Source organism: Cydia fagiglandana, chromosome 5 (assembly GCF_963556715.1).
Source record: "Cydia fagiglandana chromosome 5, ilCydFagi1.1, whole genome shotgun sequence".
In the NCBI taxonomy this organism is placed as follows: Eukaryota; Metazoa; Arthropoda; class Insecta; order Lepidoptera; family Tortricidae; genus Cydia; species Cydia fagiglandana.
This window is the reverse complement of record NC_085936.1, coordinates 13,439,312-13,456,375: the sequence shown is the minus strand read 5'-3', so window position 1 is coordinate 13,456,375 and position 17,064 is coordinate 13,439,312. Positions and strand designations below refer to the sequence as shown.

The following is a 17,064-nucleotide window of genomic DNA, read 5'->3' as shown; positions in this document are numbered from 1 at the left end:
AAGTATGTGCAGTAAGTATTATGCACTTTTGCCGCTTGGCACGATTCACAAGAATGTTCCTTAGGTCAAACAAAGCTGACTGTGTCCGGTAATCCGGTAGCCACGAGATAGTAGTAGGTTTAGTAAGGAACACAAATGTATGGAACAGCATGCACTTTAAGTCTCATGCGATGCCGCTTAGCACGATTGTTCCTTAGGTCAAACAAAGTTGATCTGGCCCGGTAGCTAGGAGATCGTACCATGCAGACCCCCCAAAAAGGGGGGGTGAAAGAGTCGGCTCCCCAGGTCTAATCTATGCTATATTCCTTCCTAGTCTTAGCAACTAGGGCAAGTTATATATCATTTTCGTATAATTTAGCGACGGGGAATTCATTTTCGAAATAATTATTATACCTTTCCATACAAAAAATATATAATTTAGTACCGAAAATGAAAATGTTATGTAATAATTTTGTGACAATTTAGGATGTTACAATCACAGTGTGGCGATTTGCACTAAATAAAAAATTAGCCGATGTAGCCCATGTATTCTTTATTCAGAAAAATATGACTTTATAGTAGGCATTCATACATTTTTTCATAATAAAAAAATAATTTACAGCGCGTGGCGGTAACGATTTCCATACAAATGGAACTATGCCCAATGTCAAAGATTGAAAATATTTACTAAAGCACTAAATTTGGCATTTTAAAAGTTTAAATATAATGTTTTAATAATTTTTCTATGCGTTTTTGGCCTTTTTTGGTACAAATTTGTTATTTTTATTTTTCTTCCATACAAACTTTCTCCCCCCGTGAGACATATTCACATTTTACTTTCATCCAATATCCGATATCTGATCGGGCAATGTGAAAACGCTCCTAGGGGGTGAAAGGGGAAAGTTTGTAAGGTAAACGTACTAGTGCTCGACATGCTAATGCCCAATAGATGACACCTTGCTGTCACCTCTATTGACAATGACTTAAGTTTCAAGATGATATGACCGCATCGAGCACAAGTACGTTACGAAAAAAAAACGATAAATTTGTACCAAAAAATTGCACAAACGCGTGGAACAAGCATTAAAACATTATAGGGTACATCGCCAATTACTAGCCACCCCCCAATTACTGGCCACTTAATTTGATTTCTATTTATAGGTGAACAAAGTTCATTTTAGTATATAAGGTACGAAAATCCAATTATTAGCCAGTTTTCAATTACTGGCCACCTATTCCAAAAATGAATTCTATTTACAGATAAATAAAACTCATTTTCAGTATAAGGAAAATGGCCAGTAACTGAAATTTATCCACAACCCACTCGTTCAATAACTGGCCGCCTCTTACAAAAATGAGTTCTATTCACCTATACACAGAATTCATTTTAGTATAGGTGGCCAGTAATTGAAAACTGGCTAATAATTGGCGATGTACCCTTAATTGAGTCATTCTATGTAATCAATGTATGGGAAAATGAAACAAATTAATATAGTTTTCAAACCTGTGTGACGTGATACATCTAGGTGTACTGTTTAAAATTCACCACTCTCCCCCCCCCTCCACCTGACGCTCGACCCCCCCTCACCTTGAAATGTGTCCCCGTTGGTAGTTTTTTGGCATTCTCACGAAAACTATAATAGATATCAAAAAAGTGTCAAGGACAGAATTAATCCTCATTAAATTTAGAACAAAAATGGTCTTATGTGTTTTATTATAAGTTGGACGGTATTCAAGCTATAAGTACTTGTATAACCTTAAAATAACAAAATAACCATACTAGTATGACGAAATGCAGAATATCTTCAAAACGGCTAGACCGATTTTAATAAAATATACCTAAAAAATCACCGCAGTGAAGCCAGCTATCAAACAAAAGAAACTACATCAAAATCGGTTCATCCGTTTCGGCGTTACGAAGTCACAGGTAAACACAGAAATACAATTTTTTTTCAACTGCACCCAATAATTTTGTAAACCGATTAATTTTGATCAATTATTTTAATGAGATCATGTCCCTTGAAGTTTTAGCTTTACGAAAAGTTAAAAAACATGGAAAACGGCCCAGTATTTTTCAAATTATCGGCATTTTCCCGATTTGTGAGTGGTTTCGTGTTATCACGCGCACGAGTTGCCCTTGACCCCTATAAAACGGGGGGTAGGGGAGGGGTTGTTATCAGTCACTTATCAGAAGTTGACCGGTACACATATCCGCATATTTTCCCGTAAAGAAGACCTGTGAAAAATGGAAACCACTGAAGCTGAAGTCCGCCAAGTCGTCCAGCTCAGCTCCTGCAAGAGGGGCGTAGCCAACGTTCAGTAGCTGCCACGCTGAATTTAAGTCAATCTACAGTTTGCAGAGTTTACCAGAGGTTCCAACGGACTGGATCCTTTACTTCAAGACCAAGAAGCGGCCGCAAAAAGTGTACATCAGAGAGGGACGACCGCTTCATGGTCACAACATCTCTCCGAGATCGACACCTGACAAGCGTTGCCATCCAGCAGCGTCTGCGTGAGATACGAGGAGTGGCTGCCAGTGAGTGGACAGTAAGAAGAAGACTTAAGAAAGCGAACTTGACATCCAGGAGGCCTGCAACGGGGCCCAGATTGCTGGCGCGACACCGTACAGCCCGAAGAGAGTTTGCAGAAAATCATATGGACTGGACCATTGAGCAATGGACCGCAGTTCTCTTCTCGGACGTGTGCAGAATATGCTTGAATGGATGTGACCGAAGAGGAAGAGTCTACAGAAGGCCAGAAGAACGGTTCGCCCAATGTTGCTACTCCGAAAGGGTCGCCTATGGCGGTGGATCCGTGATGTTCTGGGACGACGTTTCCTACGACGCGCGAACAGAGCTGGTTTTCGTGCCTGGCGTGGCGCGACTTTCGGAGAAGCAACATTGGGCGAACCGTTCTTCTAGCCTTCTGTAGACTCTTCCTCTTCGGTCACATCCATTCAAGCATATTCTGCACACGTCCGAGAAGAGAACTGCGGTCCATTGCTCAATGGTCCAGTCCATATGATTTTCTGCAAACTCTCTTCGGGCTGTACGGTGTCGCGCCAGCAATCTGGGCCCCGTTGCAGGCCTCCTGGATGTCAAGTTCGCTTTCTTAAGTCTTCTTCTTATTGTCCACTCACTGGCAGCCACTCCTCGTATCTCACGCAGACGCTGCTGGATGGCAACGCTTGTCAGGTGTCGATCTCGGAGAGATGTTGTGACAATGAAGCGGTCGTCCCTCTCTGATGTACACTTTTGCGGCCGCTTCTTGGTCTTGAAGTAAAGGATCCAGTCCGTTGGAACCTCTGGTAAACTCTGCAAACTGTAGATTGACTTAAATTCAGCGTGGCAGCTACTGAACGTTGGCTACGCCCCTCTTGCAGGAGCTGAGCTGGACGACTTGGCAGACTTCAGCTTCAGTGGTTTCCATTTTTCACAGGTCTTCTTTACGGGAAAATATGCGGATATGTGTACCGGTCAACTTCTGATAAGTGACTGATAACAACCCCTCCCCTACCCCCCGTTTTATAGGGGTCAAGGGCAACTCGTGCGCGTGATAACACGAAACCACTCACAAATCGGGAAAATGCCGATAATTTGAAAAATACTGGGCCGTTTTCCATGTTTTTTAACTTTTCGTAAAGCTAAAACTTCAAGGGACATGATCTCATTAAAATAATTGGTCAAAATTAATCGGTTTACAAAATTATTGGGTGCAGTTGAAAAAAAATTGTATTTCTGTGTTTACCTGTGACTTCGTAACGCCGAAACGGATGAACCGATTTTGATGTAGTTTCTTTTGTTTGATAGCTGGCTTCACTGCGGTGATTTTTTAGGTATATTTTATTAAAATCGGTCTAGCCGTTTTGAAGATATTCTGCATTTCGTCATACTAGTATGGTTATTTTGTTATTTTAAGGTTATACAAGTACTTATAGCTTGAATACCGTCCAACTTATAATAAAACACATAAGACCATTTTTGTTCTAAATTTAATGAGGATTAATTCTGTCCTTGACACTTTTTTGATATCTATTATAGTTTTCGTGAGAATGCCAAAAAACTACCAACGGGGACACATTTCAAGGTGAGGGGGGGTCGAGCGTCAGGTGGAGGGGGGGGGGAGAGTGGTGAATTTTAAACAGTACACCTAGACGTATCACGTCACACAGGTTTGAAAACTATATTAATTTGTTTGTCTCAAAACATATAATGACTGTATTACCTATTCATACTTTTAAAATGCCAGAATATGGCAACATTTCCTTAAGATACCGCAGGAATTCCCCGACTCATCCATACAATAATTACCTATGGCTCTTTCTTCGTCTATGACGTAGGTATACAAATAGGCGGTTACTCACTGGTTAAAAAAAAACCGGGCAAGTGCGAGTCGGACTCGCGCACGAAGGGTTCCGTACCATAATGCAAAAAAAAAACAAAAAAGAGCAAAAAAAACGGTCACCCATCCAAGTACTGACCACTCCCGACGTTGCTTAACTTTGGTCAAAAATCACGTTTGTTGTATGGGAGCCCCATTTAAATCTTTATTTTATTCTGTTTTTAGTATTTGTTGTTATAGCGGCAACAGAAATACATCATCTGTGAAAATTTCAACTGTCTAGCTATCACGGTTCGTGAGATACAGCCTGGTGACAGACGGACGGACGGACAGCGAAGTCTTAGTAATAGGGTCCCGTTTTACCCTTTGGGTACGGAACCCTAACAAGTAAGTACTCGTAATGTATATCTGTACTGTACACAACTTCATAGACGAGTAAGTAGGTACCTTAGTTCATCGTGAAACTGAAAAAAAGTAATAATAAGCACATCAGTCGCCATATTTAAAACGACTGCACTACAAACGACACGGTCTAAAGTCTCCTCCACACTCGTGCGCGAATCGCGGCGCGAAGCCGCGAACGCGAGTGTGGCGTCGATTTTCGCGGACAGCGAAATCGACTCCACACTCACCTTCGCGGCTTCGCCCGCGATTCACGCGCATAGTCTGGAGGGGGCTTAACAGTCTTATCGTAATTTGTAAATCTCACTTCGGTCTTGCAAATCGGTTAAATGCATTTTTCGCAGAGACCGTTCGACGTAGATAGAGTTTAACCAAGATAAGTCTGCAGCGATTTTGATAGCCCATCAGATTGTGCAAGTGTTATTTTAAACGTCAAACTTCTATGAAATATGACATATAAATAACACTTGCACAGTCAGTGCTGTCAGTATCGTTGCAGAGTTATCTAGGTCTAACTCTACCTAAAATTTGGAAACAGTCACCCAATACTTAGCAACTACAATCACAAACACTGTTAACAAGTCAAAAGAGTTTATTGCTTATTTTAGGGTTAGATTTAGGGGTTGAGAGAATGCCACTCTCAATTCTGAATTTATCTTACAATTGTCAGGAACATTTGGTATACCATTATTTGTTATTCTAACGCAACTGACAAAACGCTTTATAAAACGGGTCCCAGTAGGTAAGTACCTAGTAAGGTACCTAGGTACCTAAATATAAATACTCGCTGGTCAGTACCGGGCCTAAAGTGACGCAGCGCCAGCGCAGCCACATCGATATATATTGTGAGGTATTTCGTATTTCAGACCGTTTTGAGCTGTACGCAAAACAGCCCGCTGGCGCCGATCAAACAGAGTGAATACAAAATACGAAGTGAATACAAGAAACGAAGTAAGTGTTTATAAAATTTGTGTTGCAAATAATATATCTACTTTTATCGTAATGGGGGTACTATTAATTATTGTATATTTTCCAACAAGGTTGTAACTTTAAGTACCTATTTCATAAATTAGCCTAGGTTGTATTTTTTGCACAATTTTAGTTATTTCATATTTATTAAAGCTTAAAAATAAGCTGTTTGTTATCGCATTTTTTTCTTTTAAATTACACTTATGAAAGTGTATGGTGTGAAATATGTGATTCAGAACAAAATATTTACCTGGAGGTTCTTAAATGTAAACATCAAAAGATACAAATGCGTTTTTGCGAAGAGGAAATAAGTAAAATATTAATAATTTATTTTATCAACAACAGTTTGGATCTCGTACGTTCTATTATTTTATTGTAAATAAAAAGCTGAATATTTATTAGGTAATATAAATTATTAAAGGACATGAACAGGAATATATAACTAAAACTAACTACAATTAAAATAACTAAAACTAAAAATTAAAAGTACCTACCTATCAAAATTTGGTGCCCTCGGGACCCGGCCACCATACCTTATCGGTCAGGTGGTTTGATTCCATGCCTCCGCGCTAAATGGGATGTTCAAAATTGATTCAATAAAAATGTATCTTGTTTCAGATATGGGAGGAAATAAAGACCAAAACAAAAAAATTGGCATTGGAGCAACAGTTGGTAGGTCCTAAATAGTCCTAAAGCCCCCTCCAGACTATGCGCGTGAATCGCAGGCGAAGCCGCGAACGCGAGTGTGGAGTCGATTTTCGCAGACAGCGATTCACGCGCATAGTCTGGAGGGGCTTAATACTTTTTTCTATTAAATACCTATAACAAACAATTTAGAACATGACCATCTTAATAATATACTTACTGACACTTGAATATATACGTATATTCTTCTTCTAAACAAAGAAGCGTCCTTTGTTATTAAATACATAGATTAAGTACACGAGTAATTTCGTAAGTACATTGACCCTCCGGCGGTCAACGAAACTGTACGAGCGGGACAGTAATAGAATTATGCGCGTGTAATAGAGATAGGAACAGGTGGGTCAATGTACGATATTCCTCGCGCTAAGCGTCCTTTGCTTACGAAGAGGTAAAGGAAGTTTTGACGTAAGAACCTACCTATGAAACATATTTGAGCAAAATAAGAAATGAAAGTTCAAGGATAAATTCATAATCATATTCGATGTACCTACGTATGCATATGTCCTATGTAACCAATATTTGTTTTATTATCATTTTATAGCAACTGTACGCTTAAGTGGCATTTATACTTGTCTTATTAATTTAAATCATAAATGTATTTATATTTATGATTTTCGAAAATCGTACGTAATTGGCACACCTTGCGCATTTGCATCAAAATGATTTTAGATGTTTTCATTAGTTTTTCTTGGTGTGTTTAGGTGCAGTGGGCGGTACAGCTGCCGGGACGGTGATGGGGTCCATCGGGGGCCCGGCGGGGGCTGCGGCCGGGGGCGTCTTGGGTTGCGAGCTGGGCATGGCTCTCGGCGGCCTCTTAGGCGCCACCGCTGGCAGAAAGAAATGAAAAAAAAAAGCGTTATTCTAGTGCAGCAGATGATGGTGGCGATTGGCAAGCGTACAACACGGAAATAAGGGCTGATTTAGACTACTATGCGAGAACTCGCATGCGAGTTTCATACCATTGCGGGTTTTGATCGGTCAGTTGAATTGGGTGTAACCAACAGTCCGCAATGTAACTGAAATCGTACGCGAGATCGCGCGCCGTCTAAATCAGCCTTAATGATCCCTCTTTTATCACTTGTCGTGTCATGCGTCAGTTTCGTACTTACATATTAGTGGTTATTAACGTGACAGCCACGGCGACAGTCGGTAAAGGGGCGGCCATCTTTACCCTTGGACGCCTTAGAGCATTTAGTAACGGAGATGTCATCGCTGTCATTTTCTTTACGAAACAGTCTGCCGATTTTTGCGGGGGAGGGGACGTCAAATGTATTGCTATTTCTACATAATTTGTAAGTAACGTACAAATAGCCATGTCAGTCCATACAAAAGTTTGCACCATTGTGCAAGTTTTTCGGCAGAGGGGCTTACCCTTAATGCCCACTCCAGTTATTAAATGCTCTAAGTTGGACGCACTTCTACGGCACAATGATGCGTTGACGGTTGCCGTTTGTCACCATTATCTGAATTCATAGTGCGAGCGATAACAGACACCGGTTGTCTTTGTCGTGCGCAACTCCTTACTAGCAGTCGCGCTTGACATATTATAACTATGCTAGGAGGTATATTGTATTAATTTAGTTGGTCTTCATTTGATCTATTATTGTGTCTTATAAATTAAAAATTTCAATGATTTTAAATAGTTAAATAGTACCTATGTATGTTTAAATAGTATCAAATGTTTAATCGTTGATGTGTAACAAGCTCTTGCTTAAATTCATAAGATTGTTTTTTTTTATAAATTATTAAGTAACAATATAAATATTTATTTTAGAAACCTTCAAATAATATATTTGTACTATAGAATAAACCGCTGTTTGTTTTCATATATACCTATCCAAAATTTTTATTTAAAAATTACATATATCATCGATATACAAAAAAGTGCTGATCCTGCTTATGCTTATAAAAATAATCGTCTACTATTTAAAATAATCATAACTTGAACATAGCGCTACCTCCAGTCATATGCAATTTGAGTAATAAAGAATTACATACATGAGTACAAGTAAAGTGTTGTGTGCAATTGCCAATTCATTAAATTATCCATTAAAAAGAGAGCCGCACCATAAGGGTTCCTTTTGTACGTTTTTGGTATGGAACCCTAATAAAGATATCTAATATTGATACTGTTTTAAATTTGGAGCTTGCGGGTCTGCTAGAAGTAAAGGCCTGTGCACACCGGCTGCGTGTGCGTGACGTGCACGTGCGCGTGAGGCGTTGTAGTATACAGAACCTTATGAGAGACGGCACACCGGTTGCGTAACGTGTGCGTGTGCGGCTCCAACATTTTAGCGCACGCGTACGTGCACGTCACGCACACGCACTACCTTAGAATTATGATGATCGTGACTCAGTGTGTCAGTGATGAATTATAGGACTTTGACGTGCAATAGTTGTTAAACCCTCGTTTGGTTACTTTTGCTACTTATCTCAGTACGGATATGATGGTCGTTCTTGTCTACGTGACAGCGTGATAAAACGGTGTCCGTCACTTTCTATCCCACGCTGTTAAAAAGTGACAGTTATTTTATCACGTGGATAAAGATGGATAAAGCCATCCGTAATACGCCGGCAGAAGGGTATTAGGTATAATATGTACTTAGGTACTATAAGTAAATAGGCAGGTCCGTACATTGTAAATGAAGTTTAAAAGTGAATATGCCGATACCTTTTCCACTAATGGCTATTGGCCATTCAGCCTCAAAGCGTCATTTATCTCACAAACAATCGCTCTAATTCAAACAGAGTGCAGCCACGGGTACAGACATAAACTACTCTGAAGCTCAATCGATCACCTATCACTGCTGAATACATACTTTCCATTGAATGGTAAATATAGTGGTTCGCTATACACGCGTCGTACCGACGCGTAATAGGTACCAGACAAAAACTATCTTCACTAGTTGCAAAGATCAGATAGAGATCCCTAGTAGTGTAAAAATATACTGTAACGCATATGTACATTCCGTAGTTAGACCCGATGGCTTAGAGCAGCGGTCGGCAACCTTTTAGGAGCCAAGGGCCACATAGTAGTTAACGAAGATGACGCGGGCCGCACTTTGGTAATATTTGTGACTTTAACAGACATTGTCGTTCGTCAGTATTACATACAAAATAGCCAGGAAAGCTCGCGGGCCGCAAGCGAGAGGTTGGCGGGCCGCATGCCGCCCGCGGGCCGCTGGTAGCCGACCGCTGGCTTACGCTACGTCTTACGTAGGCGAACAACGCGCGAACGCGGCGCGGCGCGGCGCGGCGAAAGCGGCCGCCGCCGCGCCGCGCCGCGCCGCGCCGCCTGACATTCGCGTGCAAATCGCGCCGCACCGCGTTCGCAACGAGATCGCTTACGTAGGACACTTCTATGGGCATCAAAGGATTGATTTCGCCGCGCCGCGCCGCGCCGCGTTCGCGCGTTGTTCGCCTACGTAAGACGTAGCGTTAGAGAAATGAATGCTCTTTGGCCAAGCTAGTGCCCTCTATATGCTGGGGCCCTTAGGCACATAAGAAATTTGGGCCTTTTTGGTAAGTAAAGAACACGAATTCAACTAATTTTTTTCAACTAGGTATGAACTTTCATTTATTATGGGTAATCAACTTACTGTTACAGTCTGTCCTTCGGTGCCCCTGAGGATGGGGGCCCTGGGTGTCCTTATGGTAAAGACGGTATTGCCTCCATGGTACAAAAAAACAGAATAAATACGCACTGGGTTGATGCATGTGGATGCAATCGAGGAGATAGGTTAGGTACCTGGGAAAAACAAAGGAATATTGTGGGCATTAGATATCATGAAACCAATTCTAATTTGTTTTAACTATTAGCTATTTAGAAAGCAAGACAGCAAAGCCGTGTAAATAAAAAAAATGTACAAACAAGATTGTGTATAGTTTTTAGTGTGTACATACATTATTTATTGACTAGATATATAATAGGTATACTTATACGGTCAACAAAGCTTCTGATCGAAGGTTCTAGTATCACGATACTTCAGTGATCCCGTTTAAGCTAGCATTAAACATAAATCCAATCAGGATCCTGTCCCACGGCCGGCGGCCAGTGGTCGGCACGCAGGACACCATTTGGCACGACACCAATAACCAGGGGATTATCTCACCGAACCCGATAGCTGCAATACGGTAGAGTCGGACCAAGAAAAGTTTGCAGCGGATTTGATAGCCCACGCTGTGCAAGTGTTATTTATACGTCATAATTTCATAGAACGACGTTTGACGTTTAAAATAACACATGTACTGCGTGGGCTATGAAATCCGCTGCAGTCTTTCAGGCCGCTTTCTTTGGTCTGACTCTCTATAGTCGCGTACTAACAGCACTACTGTTGGATCTTATATCTTTGCAGTAAAGTTTACGAATTGCAAGTTAACAGTGTGTGATCGATGGGTACCTACTCTTAGGGTAACATTACATTTCTAACCGCAGCTGCATTACTGTCAATTTTACTATGGAAATTGACAATGACAGCGACGCGTTTAGTACCGGTAGTGCAGCTGCGGTTAGAAATGGAATGTTACCATTATTCGAAGTGCGAGCTTAGCACAGATATTAGAATAAGTGGAGTCAGGGTAAGGATTTCGTACACATGAAAGCCCGGCTGTACTGTACTAAGAAAAGAGTATGAGTGCTAGTAGAATATTAACACAAAAACCGGGCAAGTGCGAGTCGGACTCGCGCACGAAGGGTTCCGTACCATAATGCAAAAAAAAAGCAAAAAAAAAACGGTCACCCATCCAAGTACTGACCACTCCCGACGTTGCTTAACTTTGGTCAAAAATCACGTTTGTTGTAGTGGAGCCCCATTTAAATCTTTATTTTATTCTGTTTTTAGTATTTGTTGTTATAGCGGCAACAGAAATACATCATCTGTGAAAATTTCAATTGTCTAGCTATCACGGTTCGTGAGATACAGCCTGGTGACAGACGGACGGACGGACGGACGGACAGCGAAGTCTTAGTAATAGGGTCTCGTTTTACCCTTTGGGTACGGAACCCTAAAAACATTTTGTCCTCGGCCTAAATCGCAAACCTCGTAACTCCTCCGGGGGAGTTACGAGGCTAATTTCCTTGAAATGGAGTTACGAGGTGTGCGACTTAGGCCGACGTTATGTTTAATTTACTGTAATAGGTACTTATCTCGGAAGCGCTGGTGGCCTAGCGGTAAGAGCGTGTGACTTGCAATCTGGAGGTCGCGGGTTCAAACCCCAGCTCGTACCAATGAGTTTTTCGAAACTTATGTACGAAATATCATTTGATATTTGCCAGTCGCTTTTCGGTGAAGGAAAACATCGTGAGGAAACCGGACTTAATCCCAGTAAGGCCTAGTTTCCCCTCTGGGTTGGAAGGTCAGATGGCAGTCGCTTTCGTAAAAACTAGTGTCTACGTCAAATCATGGGTTTAGTTGTCAAGCGGACCCCAGGCTCCCATTAGCCGTGGCAAAATGCCGGGATAACGCGAGGAAGAAGAAGAGAATAGGTACTTATCTCAAACCTCATTGATCATGCTCGAAAAAATTCACAAGATCATGCTAGTTAGTCTGTTGGGATTTCGAAATTCATTAGGTAGGTATATGAAAACATTTTTTACCCTCTTAAGTTAGTTAATATAACATAAAAGCATCATTTCTTTTAATCGGTATTCGGTACCGTAAAATGGGGTGAGTTGGGTGAAATTTGACTTTCAAACCTCGATAAAATTTTATTTTTACATGTGAAAACTGAATGGTGTATGTAAATAAGTGGTTCGGACGTTTGTATTTTATTTTGGGTAGTTCCATTTCATAACTTTGACGATAAAGAGGAAGACCCACCTCACCCCGTAGTGCCTCGTATTTGGAGTGAGAGGGTTTTTCATACAAAGATAATTTTGGAAGATTGTTGGATCGATTTTTTATTATTATGCGTATTACTATAGCCCCATTTTAAATTGGAATACATTATTTTTGTAGCAGCAGCCTTAAAATCCCTTCTCACCCCCCTCTCAAACCTTCTCTCCCCATTCATAACCCAACTCTCCCCGCGAAACCTACTCACCCCGTTTTACGGTACATCACCTAGATAAAACTGTAAGTAATCAATTTATGTTTAGTATCTTAAAAATATTTACGTCCTTTGATGTTAGAAATTTTAAAATTGCAAGTATTTCAATGATACGATCCCTTGTAAATATCTCGACCCTTTGCTTCTTTTGATCTCTTTAAATTGATATTGATTTTGCGGCGGGCCTGAGCAAACTGATCAATGTTTTTGTGTCCACTCAGTTAAATGGAATCCGACGTGGAACATGTCAAGTTAACAAATAGCAAGCGTAATACAGGATGATCGGTGCGGACGGTGCGCTCAAGACAAAAATTTTCCGGCCATTGACGTATATACCGGGTGTGGCCTATAATATAAGCAAAAAATTAAACCGTAGGCTGTACTCCTCATACTGACCAATATTTGTTCAGCGACTTTTAAACCTTTAAATTTTATTCTAAGACGCAATGTATTGCGAATTTTGTTATGTTTAAGGCGTGACAAGCAACGTCAATCACAATGATAATGGCGTGGCTATGACGTCCATTGAAGATAATATTTATTTTGTATGAAAAATAGGGAATCTAAATACTTCATAATTTTTAAAAGTTGTTGAACATAAGAATCAGAATCAGAAATTTATTTGTATAACATAGGTAATAAATACAGGTGGTACTTTTTATACATTTCGATCACTATGTTTATCCACAAATGCGGATGTACAAATTTAATGTAATGCCTAACCTAAATAATAACATGCTGCGTGCATACTTTGACATTAATAATATTCTTACAAATATCACAATCAAACTTGCAAACAATACAAAATATTAGTTATTGAAAAAAAATTATCTACTCGTATATCGTGTGATGTCATGAGGTCCTAACATATACAATTTATATAAAATGAAAATACGAGTACTTATACTATTAAAGAAATGATATTACAGTAAAATGTGAGAAATAATTAATATGGGGAAGGAATTCCATTTACAATATCAGTTATCTATGTCGTTTAGGAAATCATTGATTGAGTAATAACATTTACGAATTAGTAATTCTGTCAGCTTTTTTTTGAAATATTTTGTATCTAGCTTTAGAATGTCACTTGGTATCTAAGTGTCACCGTTTGAGAAGTACAATCTACTACTTCAGCGGTGTCACTCACGAATTCCAGCCAATCATGCAGTCTCACGAAACTAGGTGCGACCAATAGCGCACGCGATGCGAACTCATCAACCAATCGCGTTGTAGCGGTGTCACACCGCTGTACTGGCCCCTGTCATACCTCATTGTTATTGCCGGTATGGCTAGGTATCTATGACTTCTATGTCAATGTTTCCGGCACTCACTTTTTATAAGTACTTAATCGTTCTTTAAATGCGAGATATGTATGTATGTAATTATGTATATCTATGTAGGTAGACGAACCATTACGCGTTTATTTTAGTTGCTGCTAACCCCAACTGGCTAAGGTTTTTATAGATGGCGCCAGCATAGCCTATTCCATTTTTTTCTATGAGATCTGGCATCTTGGTCATAAAAATCTAAAAAAAGAAATTGACACTAATCGTAGAATCTACAGGTAAAACTGTGCGTTATCTGTAAACTATTTTGATTGGATAACCCAATTGTCACGTGACACGACACTTTTAACAGAGATATTAACACCAATAACTTTAGCTTGAGTGAATTGTAAACAATAAAAGATTTTTAATTTTCTACTTTAAAAAAACCAGCCAGAAACGTCTAAGAATAACTTTGCAAAAAACAACGTTGATTCACTCAAAAACAACATCAGGACTGGTTTTGACTTTAAATAGGTTCTAGTATCCTTAATCTTACCTAACGATTAAGTACCTACAGAAAAGACAATCTTAGTTTCATCTGTCTGTGTGTACCCAATGTCCCAACTACTTACGTAGTAGGGCCGCAGGCACATAACTTTCCTTAAAATAAAAAGTGTTTCACTACCGTTCAGGGGGTGATATTCCACTCGTTTAGCGGTTGTTCACTCGCAAGACTTTTGCAGAAAAAAAGTGTTTTACCAAAAAAATTACCGCAGTACGTTCTCAAAATATCGACATTGTTCCTCCATCTATTCTCTGTCAATCTAATAAGGCAAATGTGATTGTTTGAATAAGTTGCCAAGTTACCAATACCAATCGTAGTGATTATATTCTCTTTGATACCAATTACCTACCAATCGTTTATTCACGTATTTGACATAATATATGTACATTCTATGATGAACTACTGTTACCTAGTATGCGTTTGTAACAGCGCCATCTCTTACGAAATTAGGACATCTAACTAAATCGGCTCGAACAGTGATTGAGTTGGAGATACAATCATCTGAGAACTCAACCTGCAGTCCTGAACTCGCGAAACCAAAGAGAATAGGTTTTAGACTACGGTTCCCGTGCTCTTTGGGGAGCGAACACAATGAAGGGGGCATAATGAAACTTATCCCCGTGGCGATTGTCATATAAATAGTTTTGGGCGCAGATATATATACCTTTATACTAAATCAATATGATGAGGTACCTACTAAAAATGCCGGAATCGTTTCACATTACGACACGCCATTATTTAACATACATTAGTCTTACAGGCCTCAATTCGAGCGTTAGTTATTCGATCTGTTTGCGATATGATACTGATTTGTCATATCGACATTTCTTCAACCGCAAAAGTCACTTTTGACACTGACAGATAAGTATCATATGGGAAACAGGTCGAATAACTAAACTTTGAATTGGCCTGTTAGACATAAATATATATTAGGTACACCACCCAGTCCTCCTACCGATGTGGGCACAGGTTTCCTCTCATTGTTTGTACAGTCGCCATCAGATATATCGGAGCGGCCAAGGTGTTCACAATATCTGAACACGCACTCTAACGCCCTCACAATAGAGGCGTGTTCAGATATTTGTGAACACCTTGGCCGCTCCGATATATCTGATGGCGACTGTACAAGAGGGAATTGGCAGTTCGCTGTCAACCTGAGGTCAATGCGGTTTGTGGATCACCTATACGAGTACCTATATACCTAAGTACATCACAGGCACAGTCTTCACTAGACTAATATAAACGTTTGAAGATGAGTGTAGCTCACTTACGAGTATGTCGTTTTTATTCCACAGCCAACATGACCTAGTAGTTGAAGTCACGACACGCCACTCAGAAATTACCTCGCTCCGTTTCATACAAATTTGAGTACATGCGACGTCTATTATAATATGTTAGTAGTTGGGTATTGCTTGCCGACCACGCCTGGGCGGATTCCAGCCGCTCAAGTGGAATAACCCTATTCGATAAGGGCAATGTGATACGTCTCACATACGAGTACATAGGCAGTCCTCTTCAAGTTTGACCATTTGCTTGGACATCACTACGAGATATTCATCACTAAGGGGGCTGTGCATAAAATCCGCGTAGCACAGAGAGCCATGGAGCGTGCCATGCTCGGTATCAAGCTTCAAGATCGAGTAAGGAATGTCGAGATCCATCGTCGCACCAAGATGCATGACGTGGGTTTCGTCATTACCAAACTAAAATTTAAGCGTATTATGATTGTTTTAATTTTTGGATATTTTTCAATGAAATAAATTTTATCTTATCTTTATCTTAAAATTGAATTGGGCGAGACATGCTGCTAGGCAGAGTGATGGCAGGTGGACAAAAATGACAGAATGGTGGCCCCTTTCAAATGAAAAAAACGCCTGGCGTCCGTTGGCTCGTTGGGTGGACGACATCCAGAAAATTGCGGGTCACTTCTGGATGAGATTAGATCAGGACCGAGACAAGTGGCGTAGGTACTAGAAGAGAGGCCTAGGCTCAGCAGTGGGCGATTTTAGGCATAGGTAAATATACGCCATTTATAGATTAGTTAATAAGACACATATTAAGTATTTCTTATTGATCTACATATAAGGTAAGCTAAGGTATGTCTTATCAATCTACCAATGGAGTATATTTACCTAGGTATGCCTCTGTTATCTTTGGGTTCGAATGGTTTATTAACCATGTTATTATTATTATTTAAAAATAAATGATTATTTAATTTAATTTATCAAAATATAGTGTGGGTAATGTGAAAGTTGCGTTTCTTCTTAATTAATTCATCTATACTTTCCCTTTCTCCTTATACTTACAAGAGTTACAAGAAATTTAGCTCTAAGTGCCGCATTTTTGGCAACGGGCCTTCAGTGTTTGCATTCCCCTTATTCGGCCCCTCAGACAGTTAAGAGCACCTAGACTTTATGCCACCTGTTCAACAAGTACCTGCTCATTAAAAGTCGTTGGCGAATCAAATGTTAAACGATAGACACTGAAGGGTGCCTCCCTCGCACTAACTGCCACCATTAGTGTCATTTAAAACGCTTGCCGAGCGCGGGTGAATTGATAACTCGATCTAACCAGCATAAGAGCGCTATCCGCTGACACATAGTTGTTACGGGTCCCTATGTCACGTTATGATGGTAAGATTAAGAACTTAAAATGCACGTGCACTTCCGAGCTGTGAGAAATATCGCCTTGCGTTCATTAAAACCTGGCTAAATTGTGAAAGCTTTGTTGCAGTTTTTTACCTTTTCTCCGCTCTATTATTACCGTAGCTATTCTGCATCTGTGAAA

At 40.1% G+C, this 17,064-nt stretch overlaps 1 protein-coding gene and 1 long non-coding RNA gene across 2 annotated transcripts in view; one reads left to right on the top strand and one right to left on the bottom strand.

The window, feature by feature from the left end:
* Positions 1 to 17,064, bottom strand: part of LOC134664557 (ubiquinol-cytochrome-c reductase complex assembly factor 1) — a 460,862-nt gene that overhangs the window by 82,490 nt on the left and 361,308 nt on the right. The gene's annotated exons all lie outside the window — the stretch shown is intronic.
* On the top strand, positions 5,527 to 8,206 carry LOC134664828 (uncharacterized). Its single transcript, XR_010098296.1, has 3 exons — positions 5,527 to 5,673; positions 6,310 to 6,363; positions 7,098 to 8,206. It is a non-coding gene; the product is annotated as an uncharacterized LOC134664828 (long non-coding RNA).